Source organism: Pimephales promelas, chromosome 13, assembly GCF_988280905.1.
Source record: "Pimephales promelas chromosome 13, fPimPro1.hap1.1, whole genome shotgun sequence".
Classification (NCBI taxonomy): Eukaryota; Metazoa; Chordata; class Actinopteri; order Cypriniformes; family Leuciscidae; genus Pimephales; species Pimephales promelas.
Window position 1 is genome coordinate 17,398,543 of NC_142781.1, and position 6,513 is coordinate 17,405,055.

The window sequence follows — 6,513 nt, forward strand, 5'->3', positions numbered from 1 at the left end:
GGTTATACTCGTATAACTCATACATACTCATTGTAACCAAGTAGTGACAAATCTTTTCTTATGTTTTGTGTGAAGTGTGTAGTTTCACCTTAAAATAATGTTTAAAAGAAACAAACACGGCTGCATCTTTCAAAATAAGATCAATAACAAGCATTTAAAATAGACAGTGTGAATTTTTAATTCATGCCAACTTTAATGTTTTGTGTTGTTGCACACACACAAAATATAGACTGAAAAAATTACAGACAATACAAATCATAAAAATAGTCTGCATTATTTGTATTGCGTGCTGTATATTGTTATATATATATATATATATATATATATATATACACATAAGTGATGTCAGTAAAAAACTAATTAAAACAAATCTGTGATTAATCACGATTAATCTTACCATTACAGTTTTTTTTATATATTTTTATATCATAATAATTTCACATTTAATCTCCAAATTAATGTAGAAACAACATAAAGACACCATCCTATATTTAATATTTGTTTAATGGCATTTTTTATGAAGGAATCATACTGATGTCTCTATGAAATAGATTTTTCTTCAATTGTAGCCATTAATTATAGGCATTCGAGATTACAGTATAGTTGTCACATTTACCTGTGCCCTTCAATATCAGGGCACAAGTTTTTCTCTTGGCCCAGTCAGACCGGTTCAGATTTTTACCTGTCCTGTCAAAATGCACAAAAAATTATTGTTTTTGACCCATGTGACCTTGTAAACAGTGCTTTAAGATTGTTCTTACAGATTATCTTACACTTCAAAGTCTTCACTGCATAAATTATAAATGAAATATAATTCAATCCTTATTAAAGCTACAAATGTTATTCAGTCATGAGCAGTGAGTGATTTCCTCATTCTTTAATTATCCTTAATGACAAATAGCAGCAGATTTATTAGACTGCTGTCACTTTAAGACCTGCTGCAATATGAGCAAATCTGATACACATTTTCTCACAACTCTTTACATTCATATAAAACTTAATTTAACTAATGTAACTGTGCTTGTGAGGATACTCAAACAAACAAAAAAAGTCATTATGGCATAATTTTGTGTGTTTTTGTCCATTCAAGTGCCGTCTGAAGCTGCCTTCTATGTGCACGAGACTGTGTTTGTGTCACACAGACAGCGAGCGCCAGTACAGCAATGCCTTCTCTTTTGTCTTATCCCGCTTAGATGGTTTAAAAGCATTTGCATAAGTAAATAAGAGCGTGATCATATATTGTAAAGTTAGTCAAAGTATGTCAGGGGAAAAAGTGGATGCTGTGACAGCTGCGTTAATTGCGTAAAATAATTGCAAACTGAAAATGAATTGCATGCGTCGTCAACGTGTTAATTTTAACAGCACTATTGTCATACAATAACTGAAATGTAGAATGTAATTACAGTAATATTATAAAAGTACATAACATTTTACAAGTCATATATACAAGGTGTAGCCTAAAAGAAAACGTAGTCAAACATTGCTACAGATTGTATTAAAGCAAGTTCTGCAGTAATTAGGTATGACAGTGACATGCCAGTGTGTGAAGCAGCAGCTAAGCCGAGGTGTCAGAAGTTCTCAGAATTCGCGTGTGAGCCACACAACATAAGTGATGTCCCTGGCTAGATTCAGCTAGGTCATAATACCTTTAAATATAGTAGTCATGTTCAAAAGATAAAGACTTTTTAATGAATCCAAAAATCATTTCTTATCCAGAAATCATGAAAGTCTTAAAGGATATGTGTTCTGTTTCCTTGGAATTCTTGCAGTCTGTCTCCACTGTTTTAAAACCTCGTTAGGGAGGTTCCTTAACTCAGGAAAGAGCGAGAGGGAGGAGGAAGGGGTGTGAACTCTACAGGGGTCTTACGGCACATGACTCAGGAGAAAAACAATCTTATGGCCACACTCACCCATCCGCTCAGCCAAGCTTCTTATGACACACAGACAGATGGAAAGAACACAAGTTCACCCCTGAGTTAATACATTCGTATAGGCGCTCTTTTGGATGAACAAGCATATGTGCAATTTCCAGAAAATATGTGATAACAGGGGTTTGGGACAGCCTGGTGCAGTTTCTGATAAGAGCAACATTAGGCAGGTGTCTAGTAAACTTTGTGTGTGTTTATTCCATTATCCAGCAACAAGCTGTTTCCTCCCGCTTTGGATATACTGATTCCCAAAAGTCTTACAGATTGTGTTCAGGATATATTTAAACATAGCAATCAACAAAGGATTTTTACTAGAAAAGTTGAGTCACACATTTTTTATCCAATTTGTCTTGATTTAATCATCAGAAGAGCATATTTGTGTCCACTTTCCAGTTGGCTTGAATCAGTTTAAAATATGTCAGATTCTTGACTGTATCTAGTTGATCAATTGAATTTGTCATTGCTGGCAGCCTGGATGAAAATAACGCTGGTTTGGATCACACTGGTTGCCCTAGGACAGCAATGTGCACTGTTCTAATTACTGCTGAATGAGAGCCATTAATCCATTTCCATCTGGACCATCAAGTTAACTGATCATCTCAGATAGCCTCCTGAGCTCTGTTCTTAGTGATAAGGTGCTGTAGATGTTTGACTATTCAATCACTTACATTAATCACTCACATTATATGATTTTTATGTGAAGAGCCTTAATGTTATAATGGTGACTAAGACAGAGCAATTTTTTAAGAGCAATTTTTGTCTTCACAGACCTGATCCTTAAAATATACCTCCATAGTAATATAGTTTATTGACAGTAGTGCTACTTAATACTAAAATTGTTTTATAAATAATAAAATACTAAAAAGAGTTTTCTTAATACACATTTATATATATATATATATATATATATAGAAGTCTCTTATGCTCACAAGTGCTGCATTTATTCTACTAAAATAAAATAATGGTGTAAAATATTATTACAATAACGGCTTTCTATTTTAATGCATGCCTTAAAATGTATACATTTGTCTCTGCAATAGCTAAACTGAATTATCAGCATCATATATTGTAGTGTTTATGGTCACATGATCCTTCAGAAATCATTCTAATATGACGATTTTCTGCACAAGAAACAATTCATATTAGCATTGTTGAAAACATTTGTGCAGCATTTATTTGAAATAGAAATCTTTGGGTACATTAGAAATGTCTTTACTGTCACTTTTTGTAATCAATTTAATGCATCATTGCTGAATTAAATGATTGATTTGTAAAAAAAAAAAAAAAAAAAAAAAAAAATCTTCACCCAAAACTTTTTGAACGTGACAAACATTATTATGTGCTTCTGCAAGACTTAGAGTCTGGTTTGGTCCTGTTACTCACAGGCTGGATCATTTCCCTGTTTTTGTTCTGATAGCAAGAGAGAAAAAAGATAGCTGGAACTGAAGATGCATCATCCTCTCTTTTTTTCCAACATACTGTATATCAGACTTTATATAAACTATACCTATCACAGCAGGAAAGACAGGAAACAATAAAATACAGAATAAGAGTTCATAAAAAACAAACTGAAACAAAAGCTGAACATGACATTGTGTTTAAAAGTTTGGGGTCTGAAAGAAATGAATGCTTTTATTTAGCAAGGATGCGTTAAATTGTTACAACCGACTACTCATGTATTATATATATATATATATATATATATATATATATATATATAAATATAAATAGAAATAAAAACCTACTTCAAATAAATTCTGTTCTTTTAAACTTTCTATTAATTATCAGAAAAAAATGCATCCAAATTATCCAAGAATATATATATTGAGCAGCACAACTGTTTTCAATATTGATAATAAGAAAGTTTCTTGAGCATTAAATCAGCATATTAGAATGATTTCTGAAGGATCATGTGACACTGAAGACTGGAGTAATGATGCTGAATATTCAGCTTTGATCATATAGGAAACAGTTATTTTAAATTTGAATTTTTGAAAAGGTAGTGTTATTGACCAGTATTAGAGACTTTTTATTTTATCGATATAGCGATTAATATAAGCTATTAATTGTTCATGGTCATGTCCCCATATGAACTGTGTCATATATCTCCTACCTTCGACAGAACTTCTGTCTATGACACACTGAGGGGTAAGCTTTATTTATGTGTTCTGGGGATCCTGCAAATATGTACCCATTTGCTACATGAACTGTCAGTTTCCCCTTAAAAGTATTTCACTGACAATGTCCTAAGTTTGTCTGCTCTTTTATGCAATGTCCAAGTTCTAGTCATGTGTCCAAAGCCTCAGCCGATTTGGATGCAGTCTCAGGGTGATTAAGAAGGCTTTCCGTTCTATCCTTAGCTGCCCAAGGACCGATTAGCAGAAAGGCCCCCGGTGGGACATGCAAGCGCTTCTCAGCTGGCAGTTCACAGCAGCTCCTGCTCCATCTCAGCTCGATGTGGAAACTCAGAGGATGATTTGCTGAGCTCTTTGTTTCTCAACAATGTGATCATGGTTGTTTTGATGGTGAGTATTTTGCAGTGCTTTTTTTTAAGGGACAGTTTGTGTTTACATTGAAGACTTTCCCGGTTCATTTGGATCACAGTTCATTGAAAATGTAATTAAGACTGTCAGGTGTTTTCACACTCTTTACCTTGACCTTGGCTAAACCTCATTGGTTTAAAAAATAATTAAGGGGACATTTAAGAATCTGTACATTTTTGTGCTAAAGTCTGTGTTTTTTTGATGGACTTGGTGTTCATCAGAATTAAGTGAATTCATGAATATCAAATCAGGTGCATGCAAAACCGCTGTAGAATAAACACCGGTGGAGTTTTCTGGGATGCATTATAGGATTGTAGTCCTGCATTTACAAAGATCTGTGTGTGTGATAATGCTTAAAATGTACTTAACTCAGGTTTGTTTGACATCTTTTTCATATGGTGTTTTGAGCTTACAACATCTGCATCACAGGAATGTATTAGTTTTGGGTAACATAATTGCTATCATATGATTTATATTATTTGTTTGCATTCTCTTTTCTTCAAATTTCTCATCAAAAGCAGATATTGGAACAGGCCTCCTAGACATTTATTAGAAAATATATATTTTTTTTTTTACAGATACAGATTTAGTTTTCCTGGTTCCATAGTTTGAGTCATTTTGCCTTGAGGTGAAATCAGATTAAAGTTATTTTTATTTATTTATTTATTTATGCATGCTATTGTGACTGGACATTGTGATCAGGCCATTTTCTACTATATAATGTGCAATTTTTCCCCCAATTGTGTCCTAGTTTTTAGACTAATTGAGTAGATTTGATCTTTACGTTCAAAAGTTTGGGGTCACTATTTATTCTACCAAAACACATCAGTGTGAAATATTATTAAAATTTAAAATAACTGCTTTCTATTTCAATAATACATATATTAAAATGTAATTTGTCCCTGCAATGGCAAAGCTGAATTTTCAGCATCATTATTCCAGTCTTCATGGTCACATGATCCTTCAGAAATCATTCTCATGTGATGATTTTCTGCTCAAGAAACAATTCACATTATCATTTTTGAAAACAGTTGTGCAGCATTTATTTGAAATAGAAATCTTTCGTGACATTAGAAATACTTTTGATCAATTTAATGCATCTTTGCTGAATTAAATGATTTCTTTCAAAAAAATTTGACCCCAAACTTTTGAACGGTAATGTATATTATGAATTATTATGTGCTTCTGCAAGACTTGAAGAGTCTGGTTTTGTCCTGCTTTGCAAAGGCTGGATCATTTCCCTGTTTTTGTTCTGATAACATGAGTTGAGGATTCATGGTCCTCTTTTTTTTGCAAGAGATCATGGTCCTTAATAATAAAAAAAAATAATAATAATTTCCACAGAAAAAAATGTGAATTAGAATATAAGGAGGTACATTCACTAATCTGACATAAAAAAAAATCCAAATTGTTGAACTGTATGTTAAAATGTTTGTGATTTTACTGATTTAGCGTTCAACCTTTTCTTTGAACAAATCAGCATGCAAAGTTCTTGCTTGAAATTTTTGCTTTCTTAAATCACATGACTTTGGTATTACTTAATTTTCCCATTTGTGCTTGAATCAAAAACAACAATGGGCTTCTACTGCAGCTTCATCCTGTCACATGTTGCTTCCACTTTTTCCCTGCACTTGTAGATAAGCTCTTTAGTCTAATTCAGGCGAAGTCTGCTCTTTTTATCCCTGCTTAGTCTCTGATATCTGTCCATCATTTCTGTGTCTTGAGCTCAGTAATGCTCCCTCAGCTGTGGAGTGTGCCAGGCTGTCATCATGTGCCAGTGGGATTCCTGCAGATGTACCTGTTTGGTCACATGTTAAATCTGGATGTTTTCAGTTTTGGTTCAACATACACACCAAAAATACTTTGTTTCATAGTTGCAATGGGCAAAAAGACTGAGGTCCAGAAGGTACCGCACGCTTTCTGTAAAGAAGCTTGATTCTGCAAGAAAGTGACTGAGAAAAGACTTTAATTCGATTATGCTATAAAAGTTTGGTGAAAGATAGGTTAAAGTTCAGCTAATTCAAGTTAATGACAATGTAAAT